The sequence below is a fragment of the Pieris rapae genome, chromosome 12 (assembly GCF_905147795.1).
Source record: "Pieris rapae chromosome 12, ilPieRapa1.1, whole genome shotgun sequence".
Lineage (NCBI taxonomy): Eukaryota > Metazoa > Arthropoda > Insecta > Lepidoptera > Pieridae > Pieris > Pieris rapae.
In genome coordinates this window covers 8,666,214-8,686,950 of record NC_059520.1, presented here as the reverse complement: position 1 = coordinate 8,686,950, position 20,737 = coordinate 8,666,214, and the positions used below count along the sequence as shown (strand labels likewise).

At 33.4% G+C, this 20,737-nt stretch overlaps 1 long non-coding RNA gene across 1 annotated transcript; it reads right to left on the bottom strand.

The window, feature by feature from the left end:
• Positions 1–6,816: 6,816 nt before the first annotated feature.
• Positions 6,817–19,151, bottom strand: LOC123689579. The gene is made up of 2 exons (XR_006750533.1): positions 19,047–19,151; positions 6,817–6,894 (listed from the first exon to the last, which is right to left on the bottom strand). It is a non-coding gene; the product is annotated as an uncharacterized LOC123689579 (long non-coding RNA).
• Positions 19,152–20,737: the final 1,586 nt, after the last annotated feature.

Below are 20,737 nucleotides of genomic sequence, written 5' to 3'. Positions count from 1 at the left end.
TTATAGTTTGCAGAAGTCCCAAGTCAACATTGAAGTTAGAAATCACGCACCAAACTTTTATCATTATGTAATTTGAAACTTTATCTTGCACTGAAAGCTTGTGTAGGATCCTACACTTTAATTACATCAGTTCTACTTAATTAATATCAGTAACCAAAACAAAAATTAAATGATATTTTAAAAAATGAGGTCTGACACGAAAAAACCGTAAAACCGAATAGCTATCATATTAGAAATGCATTGCTAGATTTTTAGGTCTTCTTTCTTCGTTAATCTAGGGACCCTAACAAAAGCGTTATACGAATAAAATTACTGATATTGACTTTTGTAAGTTAGCAAAAACCTGTGTCGTGGAAAGTGATCCTGTTTCGCCACACATGTTTTTATTTTTGTGATATTTTTGTAGCCTGTACAAAAATATCTGTGTTTAGTTCCTGACATACAGAATTCATGGATATAATAGAGAAATCGTAGGTTTGTCATGACGTTTTTTTCTAATATAAATATGCTCGCAAGAGCAAAATTAAACATTACTCCAGCTGGTTTTGAGCTAACTCATTTTTTTTTACAGAACAGGCGTCAAACTGTCAAAGGGATCTGATCTTAAGTGATACCGCCGCCCATGACAAAGAGCACGCGAGAGCTTTGCTGACCATTGGTACACTTTTTTCTTGAAGGACCCAATGTTAATCAATGAGATTGAGAAGTAGCGACAGAGGTTGTTTAGCGGTTTAGTTTAAATGAGCAAACTTATGTTTTCTTGGTTAATTGGGATTTTTATTATATTATCTCATTATGTTTATCAAAATATATTTCGAATATCACCATATAAAATATCGTATTCGCATGCTTCGATCACTCTCATAATATGAAAACATCAAACGATATAAAGGACTTCATATTTTGAGTATTTCATTATAAACCACTTTCGCAGAACACTCCACAACTTGTTATATAGGAGCGATTTAATTACATTAATATTACATTCATCAAACAGTAGAAGATGTTGGTTAGACTAATTGTTCTTATATTAAAAATGTTATTTAATGTTACGGTAAATGCTTATTGCTTTCGGCTGATTGCTACGGTAAATAATTTCTCATAGTATTGTCTTTTATTAAAATAACTTTTACACATTTAAAGAAAAACACTTTTTTACGGATTATAGTTATGTAGTAGTTAAGTAGCTTTGTCCCGATGCCCATCTGCGACGCCGAAGGAAACCGCAGGCCCGTCGCGTAAACGCGCGACGCGCAATGGACGTCGAGGTGATACTGATGGTATTTGTATTCCGTCCGTCCTTGAAGTCTAGTGATGAAACTCAGCTGCAGGTCTGATCCGAACAATCTTACTTCAATAGGAAAATGTGCAAACATGGACTGAATAAAGGCAAAACGGCCTATCCTTTGAACGTGGCTGAAGTATCGAATACATTACAACGTATCAATACTTTATATTATAATCTTATATAATAACTCCAAAAAAGATCATATCAGATTAAATGACTTATTTTATATGATATAGGCAACGAAAAAGCTATAAAGTGCGGCTACTGCAGCTCAGCTCCCTTTGTCGCATCTCCCAGGAAAGACTACACCTGAAAGACGATTCCACAACTCGCTAGTCCGCGAAAAATGAATCCTAAATCAAGTTGACTGTGGAATCATCGAGATGGTGCCTATGTATGTAAACGTCCACTTATAACCTAATTTAAGTGACATTTAATCTATGTTTTATATAATAGATGGGCAGTCATACTCGAGATCTTATTGTTTTAAATTTAACTTAAAACATTAAGATTCAACTATTAAACGAAGCAGCCTACAGATCTTACATAATTCACAATACGTGACGTAAAATCCTTGTGTAGAGAGATAGTTTAATAGTAGAATAAAGCCGATAGTTATACAACGGAGATTAGAGACCAGCCCTCCGATGAATTTGATCCAAAGAAAGGAACTAGTATTTCAGGCCACCGGCCCAGAGATGTAAGCAGTTTTCCATATAAGTTTGTACTTAAGTGTGGATATCATGTCACAATTAAAATTATTTTAGTAGTCCATATTGAAACGTAATAAGACACACAAATTAATGTAAAGATTGGGAGTTACATATTACCAGGTTCTGGAGTTGCTGGGTTAGGACATAAGCTATTAATAGAAGAACGTTTCAAATCCTTTTGAGATGGCATGTGTTTGCGAAATTTTCTTAATATTCAATTAAATTCAATTAAAGATTCAAATGCTTATAAAATAAAAATATCTAAAGGTATCGTAAAATTTGCTATAAGCTTCACAAAGTTGCTTTGTTATTTTCTTTGCCGGCAACGCATTCGCGAGGCCTCTGGCATTGAGAGTGTCCATGGGCGGCGAAACTTAACACCAGATGAGCGTCTTTCCCGTTTGCCCCTTGTAAAAATGATAGATTTTTGAAGTGAAAATTCTTTACGCACACTTGACTTGGGGAGTAAGCTGGCGAACGCGTGACGTAAGCGTTACGAAAAGTGTGATTGGGCAAGGCGAACGGAAGTTGAGTGGGGATATAAGCAAGAGACAGCAGTGCGGGTGCACATTTTCTTTATCTCTTCCTCTCATTAATGAGCCAACTACAAGATATGGAACAACAATCGATGCAGTTCTTTCTAGATATATGTCTGTCTGATATTGTTTACCATGAGAACTAGGTACGGTAATCTATTCAATTCAATTCAAAATCATTTATTCCTTTGGGTAACGCAACGTACATTTATGAACATCAATAAAGAAATCTGAGAAAAATCTAGTAATATGGTATGAAGGAAGCCTTTAAAAAGTTACAGTTGAGAATTGCTTGGTTCGCAAGCCAAGAATGCTACACATAAATATAATACGTCTGCATAAATTACGACAAGTAATGTTGTATATTCTAAACATGTTTCTCTTGCATTTCAGTTTCAGAAACTGCCCCATTAATACTGGGATGACAAAGATCTTGTGTCGCAAATGTATGAGAAGAAACGCACGCTGTTTATGTAAAATTCAGTATGCAATATTTCTTTTGTTCTTGGTATAAAATACTACAGTAACAGAGTGTATCAATGATATATAGTTTGATATAAAACTCTTAATAAATTATAATGCACCGCGGATCAATCAATTTATTTATATATTTCTGCGTTTTGATACGAATCTTTTAATTCTTCAATTCAGGTTCTTCAAGATAAACGATAGTAAGGTCTGTTACATCGGCCTTTTTTATCTAATGAATGTAATGCATATTCCTTAAAATGGACATCAAAATTTTACTTACATAATCTAGCTGTTTCTATAAGCTTTCTGTTTTAATACGCAAATAAATTAAAAATATCGCATTCAATTTTTCTTTATATAAAACTTTTATAGGAGTCGATATAAAGGATTCCAATTTTATTTTAACCATCAATTCTAAGCGTTCAAAATCCATAAAAAATATCGACATTAACATATTGCCAGTTTATGGTGAATCATTTAATGGTTTTATATCTGTGAACGATTCACAAGGGATATGATGACCCAATCTCGCCGCAGACGAGAATTAATTTAGATCAAAACTTGTTTAACATACAAATCCAAGTTTTAATAAAATATGAACTTTGAAAAGGATTTATTAAAATGGAAATATTATATCGTATTTGTTAGGCTCAACAAATCTAATCGAGTGGACGAAAAGCCGTCAATTTTGCAATTAGGGTTCTATGACCGCGCCTTTATTTCTCTTGTGAAAGCTTAAAAAGCTTACCAGATATACTAGATCAATATATATATAAATGTAATTGCTGTAAAATATAAAAATAAATTACGTCTTAGACGTGACTCCTAAGATTACATTATACAGTAGTAAATACTTATTGACTTAAGCTAAAATAATCATTAACATTTTTACCCCTTATATTATGTAAATTAATAAATATCCCCTTTTCATTTATGACATATGCAAGTACAGATAAATACCACACATCATCAAACAGTTATAGATTAAAATATTCGTTTTTGAACACACAAATATATTATTTTAGTAATATTCAAAACGAATTACCTGAAATTTAAAACAAATTAAAAAAGTTTGGTCCCTGTGCCACATGTGAAACGCTGGCAGTAGTAGATTAGTTTTACCAATTCAAATGTCTTTAAATATTTTTTTACAATGTACATTCGTACAAAAACAGTTTTATTTAAATATGTCATTTTTATAATAAAAGAAAATTTTCCTTTTGGTTGACCGTAAGAGCTAAAAAAAAATTCATTGTTTTGTTTCATTCAAATTTATTAAATCTATAACAGTCTGATAACTATTAACAAATAATGGGATACATTTATAATCACAGACATGGCATATTCTGGTACTCTGCACTTCTAATGCAATCTTGAATGCAATCGAAGGCTACGCGGCTATGGGTAACTGCATGCTGCACCACGATCTATGTAAAAATTGTTATTACATGCCTATTTAACTATTTAATGCCGGCAACGCACTCGCGAGCCCTCTGGCATTGAGGGTGTCCATGGGCGGCGGTATCACTTAACATCAGGTGAGCCTCCTGCCCGTTTGCCCCCTGTTCTCAGTTCTATAAAAAAAATAATAATAATAATAATCTCTTTCCTAGAAGTTATAGATCACTAACGTTCAATTCTTTCAAGGGGACACATTCCCCTTGAAACACATTAAAATTTTAAAGGCAATGTTCCTTTATAGCGTGGGCGAGTATTTAGATCATAAGTTTGCCACCAATTCTAAATAACTTATCTTTAATTATTATGGCATTATGTTTATGTTTGTATTATATGACATTATATAAATAGTACGACATTTCTATGCCTATTTATATACAACTGATTGTGCGGATTTTATAATTAATCTATCTAATTTTACCACCAGATGGCTCACAAGTGCGTTGCCAGCCTGTATAACAAACAAAGTCATTGCAATTCTTTAATTTTGAGTTATAGCAGCGTTGCAACCTTACTTCGAAACTGCATTCATACATGTACAAAAAAGTCGGTACTAGAAATAAGGATGTACCAGCGATCTGAAAAGTACAACCCAAGTCACATATACTGTAGACTAGGCGGTCAGTAATAAATTTTACGAGAGTTGCACGTGTTGTAGGCTATTGATGTTAACACTACCAGTTATTAACTGTAGGTGACTTGAAACTTGACTTGTTTAAATAACAGCATTGATATAAAAACCACGTCTTCATTTACGGTATACATATATATGCAAGTCATTAAGCTAAAGCCTCCCATTAAAAAGGTAATTAGCAAAAGCCGGAACGCCGAGAAATGCAACAAGAGCACCGACCAAATTTCTTTGTGGTATGTAGTTCCAGTATTATTATTTAATATGTAGGGTAACCAAATAGGGAATACTTTCTGTATGCCAACGCAAGTCTTTCTTATTACTATCATATAACTGCATACAAATTGAAAGTATTTAAATTAAATCAGCGTTATAAGGCATTTTATGCCGCCGGTTGCGCCGATTTCACATATATATAGTTGTTCAATATATCCATCCTAATCGTTTATAGACGCATATTTCCCAGTTCCCCAGCTCCCATCCTATGGAGGCCCTAGTTCCAGAAAGATAGAGGAAAAATCTTTGTTTTTAATATATTTCATTATTATTTATTAACTAAGGTTGCGACTCCTTACAAACATTGTGGAAAACAAAAAAACTTGGCGATTAAAAAGAGTGAAGCAGAGAGCGTTCCGTTCTACGTCCTTGATTTGACAACTGGAAGTATACGTAAAATTAGAAGCATTTAATATGTTTATTTATTTATTGACGTTCGTATCGTTCGCACAGTACATTGTGTTACCCATGTGAATATAACATTTTGTTTTTCTCTTACCTATTAGATTAAAAAATTACCATGAAAGTGGTTCAAAAGTCTGAAGCCTAGACTTAAAGAGGTAGTAGAGGTAGCCACTGATAATTTGTAATATATATTTAACCAAAAGTGTTTTACAATATTTCTTATAAAAAACGATTTCCTATTACAGGTCTCTTAAATGGTTGTAAAAATAAACAGTAAATACTAACATGAGTAATTTTTTTATTAGTTTAGAATTGCTAAAAATCATTTGGTATCCAAATAAATCTTTCTATTCATTAAATTGAATACTTTATAAAAATGTATTGTTCTGATAACATAGGAATGTCATTAATAATGCCACTGAAGCGAAATCAAAGCCCATTATTTGGATAGAAGATTAATTGAAACAAGAGATTTAAAGATAATTTCAAATCCTTTTGTGTTAAACTAAGCACATAAATTAACTTGACTAAAACTAAACTAAACAACTAAAGTTTCTACATCCCAAACACAACCGCCAAAGAAATAAACTTTTTAAAATCCCACACCTCTAATAGCTTTTTAAGGTTTATAATATATCACAATAAAAATATAAATTCGTTACATAATATTTACACTCTTCCTCGAACTCTTTCTTAGCCGTTAAGAGTTATTGCGGAGCTAGTATCCGTAGTCGACATAAAACCGGGTGGCCCTCGGTGGTGACTATGTGGTGCTGTATGGAATGTTTTACCAGTCTCCGAAGTCCAGGAAGACGAATAATATCCAGAAACTCTTGACCCATACAACTTACGCATTCACTTACAATCTTAAACAACAACTCAACTTTTTCTATGCTGAAACAGAAAATATTCTAATGTTGAACAATAGTTTATTATGCAACCACCAAATTAAATAATATAAAAGGACTCCTTAATATTGTCTTTTATTTACATAACTTTTACACATTTAAAGAAAAACACTTTTGTCTGCCCTTTTTGGACATTTTAATTATACGCAAAGCAGATGGCACACTAGGTCACACAATACACAGAAAGGCAACCCACACAGATAGGTACCTCAATGGTGAATCCCACCACCACCCGTCACAACTGCTCTCTGTCGGTAAATGTTTGTTTCAGAGAGCCCAACGTCTTTGTGATGCGGCCCACCTCAAGGAGGAACTACAGCATGTCAAACAGGTGCTACACCGAAACAAGTTGCGCATCCCCCGGCTGCATCACAGAAACAAAAACAAGACACAAACAGTTCCTCGCCAGCCAGCTTACCTGCCATATGTGAAGGGAGTTACAGATAGAATTAGCCGGGTCCTAAAACGAGCTTCCATTAATACAATTTTCAAGCCGCACAAGAAGATTCAGCAATTCCTAAGACCAATCAAAAGTAACACCCCATTGCAAGATGCAGGTATATACAAACTGGATTGCGACTGTGGCCTGTCTTACATAGGGCAAACTAAACGCAATATGTCCAGCAGACTCAAGGAACACATCGCGGACATAAGACATAGACGACACACAAAATCAGCAGTCTGTGAACACACACTAGATAGGCCTAATCACTACATACGCTTTGACCAACCGAAAGTACTTGCGAAAGAAAAAAGATTCTTCCCAAGATTGGTACGCGAAGTCATTGAAATCAAAAAACACGCCAATTTCAATAGAGAGGACGGCCTAAAATTATCAAACACCTGGGATCCAATAATATCCAAATTAAAATCTCAAAATAAACAACCCGCGAAAATGGAGGATACCGTGAGCAATTTCTGCAAAAACCCTACATCTTTTAGTCGATACCAACTCCGGGGAAATAAATACAGATAACACAACATTTTCTACAGCTGTAATACTTTTTGACATTTAACACCTTTGTCTTCAGTCACCGTGACCACGCACGCTGTAAAGCACGCGAAACGTCGGTTTAAATTTAAAATTATGTACAAATAATTATAAGTTTAAATATAAGGCCGGCAACGCACTCGCGAGCCCTCTGGCATTGAGGGTGTCCATGGGCGGCGGTATCACTTAACATCAGGTGAGCCTCCTGCCCGTTTGCCCCCTGTTCTATAAAAAAAAAAAAAAAAAAAAAAAAAATATATATAATAATACATATCTATAATCCGTTAGGACTCCTTAACTTTAAAACATTTTATATAATAACTAATATAATAAAAGGAGTCCCTTTAGGCAAGGTTCCGAAAATACTATATAAGTACTGTAGTTTAATTATAAATTATAAGCTTTATGTAAAAACTATTACTTCAAGATAACGTTATCATGTGAAATGGATGGGACTAGCTGCCCATGACACAGGGAAGCCTAGTGTTTTGGGGCTACTGTACTTCCTTTTTTAACAAAACTTAATTCTTTTATGATATATATTAAAGTTTTGTGCAGTATTAAAACATAATGTGAATCCATTTAAGCCTATCCCTGAGCATAATATTGTGCGACAAACATGAAAAACTTTCTCCAACCAAAATGGTGTCACGCTTGGATATGAATCTGCTAGGAATTTAATTAGGAGATTCTTCGAGCCGCTATCGACGCGACACGGGAATATTCGACGCAATTCCCTTTTTAACTTCGATATTAAAAAGTAAATGGGCAACCAGTCAACGTCAATGTCTCTTTGTTATGAAGCCAAAGTTTCGAGTTGGAAAAGGTATATAAAAATGTTAATAACTTTGATAAGGCAACAAAAAAGGCAGGCCTACACAAGTCATCTACGTGTATGAAGACAGAATACAAATGGCTTAAAATAGAATTAACTATTTTTCGAAGTATTTTTATATTTTTTTATGTAATAGGGGAGCAAACGAGCCTGCGGAACGTCCAAAAAGGGCATTCATCGCAGCCCATAGACATCCATTATCACCTATTTTTAGTTGCGTTGCCGGCCTTTAAGGGAGGAGTACGCTCGAATTTTAAATAGTTGGGGGTCGTATCTCTCAGGGAACACCCCTACCGGTAGTCGATACCACAGTACACTAGTTCGCGAAAAGAGAATGCCTTGTGAAACGAACTGTGGTAGATTTCCAGCCATCTAGTATTTAAAATATTTCTGAACTTATGAATATGTAGATCTTAGTACTACAATTCCAAGTGCAAAACGTATATATCATTTGCCAGTTTCCCACCTCAAAAGAATGCCAGCTAGATTGCGCTGATGAAGAGTTAATCATCGAAATTGAAGCCTGTGTCATAAAAATATCGAAATAGTTAGCCAAAGAACTGTGTTAGTTAAATTACTTTTTATTCGACTATTTTTCTCTTGTATTTTAGTGTGTCTTCTTTATCGTAATTGTATCTACACGAAATGTACACCTGTAACATTAACGTTGCACCTGCCAGCACAAAGAAGCATTCAATACGGCTACTAAGCCCTTCTTGAGTTTAAAAATTCTTTAGATATATAATATATTGTAACTATTCGAATTTATTGTTAAATGTGAAAGCCCTAGAGGTTCAATATATCCAGTGTTTGTCCACTTTGTATATAGGTCACTTACTCGGATTCCAATGACAACAGAACTACGAGAATACCCATAAGAATACGCTTTCTGATTCCTAATTGGGGGAAAAAATGAAAAAAAATCAAAGTCATAAATAATTTATTTATATGGGTATAACAATGTACACTTATGAACGTCAAAAAAGAAATATACATTAAATGCTTCTAATTTTACATTTACTGCCAGTTCTCAAATCAAGGGCGTAGAACGGAAGAAAAGAACTGGCAATAAAGTCTCCGCCACTCTTTTTAATCGCCAAGTTTTTTTGTTTTACACAATGTTTATATTGCTGCAATCATTATACCATATTCCTCAGGACATCTCAGGTAGTAAATAAGACTTATCTCAGATTGTCAAAGATCCTCTGTCAGCAGGATGCATGGTGATATAGGAGCAAGCTGGTGAGAAGAAGTTCCCACGAGAATGTGGGAACAACACACAACACAAATATATTTATAGTCAAACAATGTTGTTAATATTAAGATAATTTAATAAAAATATTGATAATTCAAAGACAATGTTAAAAATATCAATATAATTTAACCAATCACAATCAAGTGAAATAAAAATCATTTTGTATGGGGTGAAATTAATGCTATCAAAAGCTTTAATGTAAAAACTATAAATGAAAAAGATAAACGATGTCATGTTCGATAACGTGCAGTTAAATAAAAATTAATCGCAAAATGTTACTAAACGCAAAACTGGACCAATTTCTTATTTAATTTATTCCGTAAACTCTGAGAAAGGTTTTCGTTAAGAGAAAAATTGCACGGGAATATGAAAAAAACTGAAAAAGAACACTACAGACCAGTTATCCTTTTTTTGTAATTGTAAAGATTGTATAGGTTTATATTAGGGTATAATATTGGGCATAGTAAAATGTCTCATATGTTATATTGCTACTAAAAAGGTAGGCTAGGTAAAAAAATCATATTTGTTTGCAGGTATAGGTAGTTACAAATGATACTAGAACTAAAATGTATAAATAATTGATATAGAGACTATAATATTAAAGAAACGAACGCTAATTGAGTATGTCTCACAAAAGTGATGATAATAATAATCATTTTATGTGATTAACGTCACAAAAAATGCTTGCAGCATTTTTTGGCTTGGATTTTCTGCATTTGGCTGGCTATTCGCATAAGCAAGGAAACGGGGTTTTACAAAACAACAATTATTGTTCTAGATAGATTGCAATATTTTGTAATATAAATTTTGCAGTTTAAAGATAATTCGAGTCTGATATTATTATAAGAGAATAAATATATATGTGTTCGTTATAAGGCCCTGTAACTTTCAACCACGCTTTTTTATCAAATTTGTCTTGTTCTAGGGTCTTATTTTTGAAATAATTAATAGTTTTACTTAATATAAACGCTAAAACAATTTTATAAATTTAAACCCAACCGAAATTGTTTTACTATGCTTTACTAGGTACTATTTACACGAATTAAAATTGCGTAACACGAGATTTTTTTATAAGTTGAAAAGGGTTATTCCACATTTAACACACAAATTAAACAAACAAAAAAATATCAAGAATTACGGTGACATAAAATAAGAAACTACATCTTATCATAAGACTAAATATTGCCTTATAAATATGAAATAATTATAAAAATACTGAAATTACTATTGTGAAGTAATGATCCATGACGTACGACGCACAAATCGTGAACTAATCTATTATAATTAATATGTATCTAGTTTTTATTAGAAAAAATTGAGATATAGAAAAAGTCCCTGGACACAATGGCAGAGGAGTAGAGTATGATTAATAAAAAAACGTATAGACGTATAGAGTTTACTTATGCGGGAACACGTAAATCATGGCTCCGGTCCGTTAATTTTATCATCTCACGTAGCCTTTTTGCGGTGAACCGAAGTGAGACCAATGTCCTTTCATCGGAGGACCTGTTCCCTCAAAAGAATTTGTGGGATGTGAATTAAATGAATTGCAATTTCGGGACATAATTCAGAGACAAGTCTACATACATATCACTACATAGTATAAAACAAAGTCGCTTTCTCTGTCCCTATGTCCCTCTGTATGCTTAAATCTTTGAAACTACGCAACGGATTTTGATGCGGTTTTTTTTAATAGATAGTGTGATTCATGAGGAAGGTTCCGTGATGGTATATGTCTATCTCTTACGGATAACCCGCATTTTTATATACAACGTTCACAGATTTTCTGTAGTGTATTTAGTAACAGCATTGCACCCGTGCGAAGTCGGGGCGGGTCGCTAGTATTTTATAAACTGATTGATTTGAAATAAATATTGGTTGGCAGAAATCAACAGAGGGATTTGAATGTAATATGATAGACGCAAGACGAAGTGCATTCGATTTTGGTTGGTCAGACCTAATAACATGACACATCGTGTCGCGTGTCGCGTGGTCAATTGGTTGTGTTAGTACGTTTCTTAATCCAAAGGAAGTGCGTTTGAATCCCTGTTGTGCAATATAGGCTGCAAAAATCATCATACTCTTGGATTCAAATGAGATACAATGAGTAATAAATGTATAAGTAATTCGTCTTATATGAGTTTTTCATGACTTTTGTAATACTTATATCTCTTATTATTTTGTATTGCATTTCGTAAATCCGCGAAATTAAATTAAATTTATCAGCTATCTTTATTTTGTAATAAAATCTTGATTATGTCTTTACGTTTAATACATCAATTCCACAATTCCGTCAATGCCAACCATGATTTAATATAATAATAAAGTATTATGGTTACTCAAGATTTAATTCTATTAGCTACATTTCTAACAATTATAATTTTCTACGGAAGCACCTCTCATACGCTCAAATGGTGCTTCCGTAGACGGAATAGAATAATCCGATACCTCAGCTCAACCGTCAAAAATTTCTGTAATTCATTTCTTTAACCTACGCATTTCCTTCGCGTTTTTTTAAAATCTCTATCTTTTTTTAAATCTACCTTATACATATATTATAGCCTAATTGTAGAATTATATCGTCCGCTTAGTTACACACCTTTTTTTTATAAAAGAGGACAAACGGGCAGGAGGCTCATCTTATGTGATCAATGATCGCGAGTGCGTTGTCGGCCTTAGTTAAAATGGTACTATTTAATTGAAGTAGCCTAAATGGTCTCTTGCAATATGAGAAAAGCCTATAGTATTTCTTTTTTTCCTTACTAGGATTGCATGGAATATTTTTTTAGCGATAAGGATGGCTCATTATAATTCAAGTAAAGTGAAGCCAATATGTATTCGTAATATCCAATAACTCAACCAAACTATAACCAATACCTTGAATGTTTATTGTCTAACTTCATCGTGGGGTTGAAATGGTATTATTATTACAAACGACAGCTGGGTAATATGAAAGTGCTTCATATTTAATGGTCTATTAAGCTTAAGTATTAAGATGTGAGGGTACATTTGATATATATGACCTAACAATAGGCGGGTAGCCACCTTGGGTGACAGATTTATGGGGCGGGAAATAAGTTTTTTTTTCCTACTTCCAAGAAATCAAGAAGACTAACAATAGGCGGGTAGCCACCTTGGGTTGCAGATTTATGGGGCGGGAAATAAGTTTTTTTTCCACTTCCTAGAAATCAAGAAGACTAACAATAGGCGGGTAGCCACCTTGGGTTGCAGATTTATGGGGCGGGAAATAAGTTTTTTTTTCCTACTTCCAAGAAATCAAGAAGACTAACAATAGGCGGGTGTAGCCACCTTGAGTGGCAGATTTATGGGGCGGGAAATAAGTTTTTTTTTCTACTTCGTAGAAATCAAGAAGACTAACAATAGGCGGGTAGCCACCTTGGGTTGCAGATTTATGGGGCGGGAAATAAGTTATTTTCCTGCTTCCTAGAAATCAAGAAGACTAACAATAGGCGGGTAGCCACCTTGGGTTGCAGATTTATGGGGCGGGAAATAAGTTATTTTCCTGCTTCCTAGAAATCAAGAAGACTAACAATAGGCGGGTAGCCATCTTGGGTGACTCTTACTTGTACATTTGGTGTAGCAATCTTCTAGAGAAGAACAGCTAGTTCGTTGCCCAACCAGTAATACTTCTGCACCCTCAGTAGTATGAGTTAATAGAGCGAAATTGCAGAAATTATATTTCCATTATTCCCCTCTATCTACCCATATATGTCAGTCCTACTATTGGTTGGAGGCTGCGACGGGATGGTTTGCGCTCAAAAATAAAACCTAATAAAATTATTTTACGTACAGCGTAAGAACTTTAGGGTATTTGGTGATTACGTCAACAATAATTATTTACTTTTTTTCACATATTCATCACATTGTCTATGCACGTGTGACGCAATCGTGTATATGAAATACTCAAAATTGCAAAGAACTCGCAAACCCGAGTTGCCAAGCTTAATCACATAACTAACGTTATGATAGAATGATATTAGATTAATATTATTAGATTTGAGAACTGGCAGTAAATGTAAAATTAGAAGCATTTAAATACATTAATTTTTTTTTTACGAACTTAATTGTACATTATGTTGGTAACATGAATAAACATAACTTTTACACATTTAAAGAAAAACACTTTTTAACGGATTATAGTTATGTATTGTTGTATTTAAACTTATAATTATTTGTACATAATTTTACACACACTAGATAGGCCTAATCACTACATACGCTTTGACCAACCGAAAGTACTTGCGAAAGAAAAAAGATTCTTCCCAAGATTGGTACGCGAAGCCATTGAAATCAAAAAACACGCCAATTTCAATAGAGAGGACGGCCTAAAATTATCAAACACCTGGGATCCAATAATATCCAAATTAAAATCTCAAAATAAACAACCCGCGAAAATGGAGGACACCGTGAGCAATTTCTGCAAAAACCCTACATCTTTTAGTCGATACCAACTCCGGGGAAATAAATACAGATAACACAACATTTTCTGCAGCTGTAATACTTTTTGACATTTAACACCTTTGTCTTCAGTCACCGTGACCACGCACGCTGTAAAGCACGCGAAACGTCGGTTTAAATTTAAAATTATGTACAAATAATTATAAGTTTAAATACAACAATACATAACTATAATCCGTTAAAAAGTGTTTTTCTTTAAACATGAATAAATGATTTTTTAATTTGATAAAATTATTTTTATTTAATTACTGGGTACTATTACATTCATAAAAACATAGGCTTCAAAATCTAATAAATTCTACCTCAGACATCCCATCATGCCATTTGTCCCTTTCAGAAGAACGCGTTGTAGACAACACTCATACACCGATATCCAGATTGAGCAATATAATAAACGAGCTAGCTAGGTGAAATCAATTTTCCTTCAGTTTTTATATAATTTTGAAGCAAAACGTCACGATGATGTGCAGCGCTGTTGTGGAAGAAAAAGGGGAGAGCGATTGAAACCGATTGAGAGAGAGTGAGAAAGGGAGATCGAGAAAAATTCACGCTATTAGTAGATGTATTCGTTTAGTAGTTAGATATTAGAACTTTAGACGGCAATTCTGTCACAACACTTGTGCAATAAATTTTTACAGATAGAGACAGATATATACAATGTAAATATAGATATACAAATACATTGAGTGATCATATACTGGTACATGATCATCTATTGGAGCTTTTACCTTTGTAATAATTAATTTACAAAGAAGTTTCACTTCTGACATGTGTTGTTTATCTCTTCGTATTTATATGTTAGCCTGTAAATGCTTGTCATATTGAATATTATATTTCATTTTGCTTATACCGATGTATCAGTTCGTCAAGCGTTTATAAATAAATAATATGTATACTATTATAACTTTTATACACACTAGTGGTTTGGTAAATAAATGAGAATAGTCTAGATTATAGGTAATTTTCAAATGAACCTGTTAGTATCTCGTGGATATTATTATATTTACTTATTTATTCAAGTTTACCACATCATACATAATACTATGTCTACGGTATATGTCACAAACTCTTTTATTTAAATTGATGTTAACACAAATGTTACAAAAAATACAATTAAAATATAAACAAGATTAAATAAAAATACCAGTAATTTTTGCCAAGCAGAAAAAAATTACCAGCAAAACAGCGGATTAGGTAGGAGATAAGTACTTAACAATGCTTCCTTTAAAATTGATCCGATTACTACCGAGTATATCCACCTCCGGATAAGTATTGTCTAATACGTTATAGTCGCGAAAAATTCGAAAGTAAGGTACCTAAACTTGTTAGTTGGTTTTTGCAGACGGAACATGCTGATTATAGTATTGCCTTTTATTAACATAGCTTTAACACAATTAAAAAAAATGCTTTTTTACCAAATGGAAGCTATGTACTATTGTAAACTTATAATTATTTAACATAATGAAAATGAAGGACACCGTGAGCAATTCAATTCTGCAGAAACCCTTCATACTTCTACTTCCTTTTAGTCGATACCAACGCCGGGGAAATAAATACACATAATACAACTTTTTCTGCAGCTGTGATACTTTTTCGACATTCAACACCTTTTGTCTTCAGTCACCGTGACCACGTACGCAGTAAAGCACGCGAAACGTCAGATAAATTTAAAATGATTTTTTTTAATAGAACAGAGGCAAACGGGCAGGAGGCTCACCTGACATTTCATATTTCAGTTACCATAAGCCATTAATAACAAAAATATATTATAACGATTACAATGATAATTATTATGAAATAATGAAATGATAATAAATGAAGCTCTTTTATAATCTTAGTAGTAATAAGGTAAAATGAAATACTTGAAGTTTCACTTCTAAAGGGTGTACACTAGTACAAGCACACATTATTTTTAAATCAAACAATATTTCGCCTTTACAATAGTGCAGCATACACATTACAACGTAGAAGCTTAACAAAGCATAGTAAATGCATAATTACTAGAAACTTCCTAATTAAACCACTATATTAGTTTCAGCTTCGGTGACTTACAAACGTTATGTATAATTTAATTATAATACTAAGCACTACTCTTATGTGTATGTATGTAGTAGTATTGGGTTCAAAGCTAGGCACATACTCAAGTTTTAACTACGTACCGTGAATATCGTCCAAGAGTAAGATTTTGGAGAGGCGCGTATGTCAAATCAGCATTTCACAAAAAAAGAGAGAGAGTAAGATTCAAAAACAAGACTTAGGGCGAACTGTGTTGTAAAAAGAAAACTAAACCTTGACCTACGAATTACAAAGTGGATCTATGTAATAAGAGGACTGAAATATCAGCTCAAAAAAATTATGACGTAGACCCAATAACAGTTGCCTAATAGTAAAACATTCAGTACAAAATATACAGACACTGGGTGGATGATATTTTGCTTTAAAATTTTATCAGGCGTTTTATTTAATTAACTTTTTGGTTAAGGTTAATATTGTGGTTAAACTATTAACGCTGTAAATGAGAATGGATGCTGAAATTGACGCAATTTTATTTACTGTTAAATATTTTAATGGAATATAAACTATCAAACAAATTAAAATTCAATAATAATTTATTCATGTAGGTAACAAAAAGTACACTTATGAACGTCAAAAAAATACTAATGCTTCTAATTTTACATTTACTATCAGTTCTCAAATCAAGGGACGGAAGAGAAGAACTGCAAGCAATAAACTCTCCGCCACTCTTTTTAATCGCAAAGATTTTTCTTTTACAGAACGTTTGTAAGGAGCTGCAACGATTTAACCATGTACCATATGACATCTTATGCAATAAAGAATAATAAAATAATTAAAAACAAAGATTTGTTCTCTATCAGCAGGAGGCATGGTGAAAATGGAGCACGCACTTACATACTCGTGAGAACAACATTCAAATACGTAGTAGAAACAACTAACATCACCGCATACACGAATTCAAGTACGACCAGTCACCACAAGTACACCCTAAAGTTCTCTAAATTACATAAATTTAGCCTAAGCTTAAGTATTTGCTTTTAGTTCTTCATTATTTTAGATTTTAGTTTTATAATTCTATTATTTTTCGTTATTACTTCTAATTTTTGCTAATTATGTTATGTAGCTCACTTTAACTATAGTATTTTCTTTTCCTTAGTACAGTTGCCTGGGTGAGCCAGCCGTTACATCCCTAAATTTGTGTTACCTATGTTTATAAGTATAGTAATTAAAAATTTAATAGATAACTAGTAGCTGGAGCTATAGTAGCTCAGTAAAAAATTTGATAAATGCTCATTAAGATTAAAAAAAATTTGTATGAAAAATATGTTAGACAATTTAACGATTTTACAAATGTGATCACGATTTAGACGATTTATAGACTGTTATATAGCCTATTACTGAATAATGTTTGCTTCATAACATTTAAATTATTCAGATTGCAAACATTCGAGATTAATAGGGGCTTTAAAAATTGTGGCCATTTATATAAGAAGTCCGAACAAGAAAGTACTCTCAGCTGATGCGCTAAAGAACTCCAAGACAATCAATCAAGTTAAAAGCATTGTATTAACCGATGCGATTCCGAAAATAGCAAATTAAGCTTTTTGTGTTTTAAGTAGATTTAAGACAGTTCCGAAAAAGCTTATACATATATATGTATACAAAAGCATATAACTATAGATATGTCACCAGAATATAACACAATCCACAAGTTTATAAATTTCCCAGGAAATGTAGTAACACGTTTTCCGTGGAAATTTAACGACCTAATTTCGCATGGGCCTCCACAGTACCATAGGTTCTCTACCTTTCTTTTCTAGATTGAAAGGAAGATCGGGGTTCTTGTATTTAGAGCGCTTTCCGCCAATAAGTGAAGTCAGTTTAATACAATAATTTCCTGGGAAATTTTAAACTGGTTTTCGCGTGGAAATTTAACGAGCCAATTCCGAAAAAGAAAGGTAATAAAGAAGAAAGGCGGAGGGCCTCCGCAGGACTAGAGAACCTTTCTTGTTCTGTCAGTTGATAATACAAAGGTTGCACCATTCAGCATTACGAAGGGCCGTTTTCCCTTTGATGATTTTTAAAGTTTATTTTATTATAAATATTTTATTCACTCGCAGTCAAATAGAGTTTCGCTTACACGAGTTTTTATTTTGTTAACAAAAACAAAACGCCGTTTATAAATATGTAGTAACATCCCAAAAATGGAGAACCTTTTGTGTAAACGATATTCTTTAATGATTCCACACAATATATTCTTATATGCTTTGATTTTATTATCATAATAACCTTTTCTCTATAAAAATAGTTTGATTATGTTTAAGAGAGGAGTTCGGGAAACCAACATCGGCTAATTATAGAGAAGCATTTATTGCAAAGAAACCTTCGTTTCGAAACTAGAATGAAATTGAAAACGGAATCTGTAAAAGCAGTCTGTAGCAAAAGTTTTATCTCCATTCGGAGTATATTTGAGGAGCAATATTGTTTCTATTGGCTGTAAATCTCAGCTCTATGGCACAAGAGGGAATGAGAGCTATTGTCGAAGGGGAAAGAACTTTTGCTTTTAATATTCTTCTACATATTATTACAAATTGTGAGACACGCAGACTATTTTTAAACCAAAGCGGTTTTCTAATGTAACATATTGTAATACTAGCGGATCCGACAGACATTGTCCTGTCTACACGTCTTTAATTTCAAAATTTCAATTTTTAATAAGCCATTTTGATGAAAATTATTATTCAAATGTTATGACAATATCTAACGATATACACAGATAGGTACCTCAATGGTGAATCCCACCACCACCCGTCACAACTGCTCTCTGTCGGTAAATGTTTGTTTCAGAGAGCCCAACGTCTTTGTGATGCGGCCCACCTCAAGGAGGAATTACAGCATGTCAAACAGGTGCTACACCGAAACAAGTTGCGCATCCCCCGGCTGCATCACAGAAACAAAAACAAGACACAAACAGTTCCTCGCCAGCCAGCTTACCTGCCATATGTGAAGGGAGTTACAGATAGAATTAGCCGGGTCCTAAAACGAGCTTCCATTAATACAATTTTCAAGCCGCTTAAGAAGATTCAGCAATTCCTAAGACCAATCAAAAGTAACACCCCATTGCAAGATGCAGGTATATACAAACTGGATTGCGACTGTGGCCTGTCTTACATAGGGCAAACTAAACGCAATACGTCCAGCAGACTCAAGGAACACATCGCGGACATAAGACATAGACGACACACAAAATCAGCAGTCTGTGAACACACACTAGATAGGCCTAATCACTACATACGCTTTGACCAACCGAAAGTACTTGCGAAAGAAAAAAGATTCTTCCCAAGATTGGTACGCGAAGCCATTGAAATCAAAAAACACGCCAATTTCAATAGAGAGGACGGCCTAAAATTATCAAACACCTGGGATCCAATAATATCCAAATTAAAATCTCAAAATAAACAACCCGCGAAAATGGAGGACACCGTGAGCAATTTCTGCAAAAACCCTACATCTTTTAGTCGATACCAACTCCGGGGAAATAAATACAGATAACACAACATTTTCTGCAGCTGTAATACTTTTTGACATTTAACACCTTTGTCTTCAGTCACCGTGACCACGCACGCTGTAAAGCACGCGAAACGTCGGTTTAAATTTAAAATTATGTACAAATAATTATAAGTTTAAATATAATAATACATATCTATAATCCGTTAAAAAAGTGTTTTTCTTTAAATATCTAACGATCCAGCACATGGTCACACACGATATAACACAATGATAACAAAACTTTTTTTTAATTTCGGGACAGACTAAAATTAAAATTCGAATATTATTTAAAATTTGACACTGCGATGGTAGCGCCGTCTGTCGGATCCAATGTAAAACATTCCAAAATCAACAACAACTAATAAATTGAAAATTAATTAAAAAAACATTGTCCAGCGGACAAAATTGTGAATCTAAACCATTCCCAGATCCCCTTGAACACACACAAAAAATTTCTTCTAAATCGGTCCAGTCGTTTAGGAGGAGTTCAGTCACATACACACGCACACAAGAAATATATATATATTAAGATATATTATTTTGTAAAATAAAAAAAAAATACTGACAAATTTTATTTATAACTTATTCAGCTGGTGAATACCACCTATATATCTGTGAAAACATTTTTTTTTAATAGACCAGAGATCAGAACTTATACAATAGCTATTCAATTTCTGAATGCATCTAAATATATGGCAACTTAGTGACAATTTGTTTATATCTAAAAGACATCAAATTCAATTGTTGTTTCTAGTACATCTCTATAGTTATTATTTATGTTTCCCACCGTGTATACCTTAACTGAACTTTCATCATCATCAAGAAAGATCGCAATTAGCCAAATCGGTCAATTCATTCTCGAATAGCGAGAGAAACGTATACCAATTCATTTTAATATATATAAGACATGCGATTCATAAAAAAAT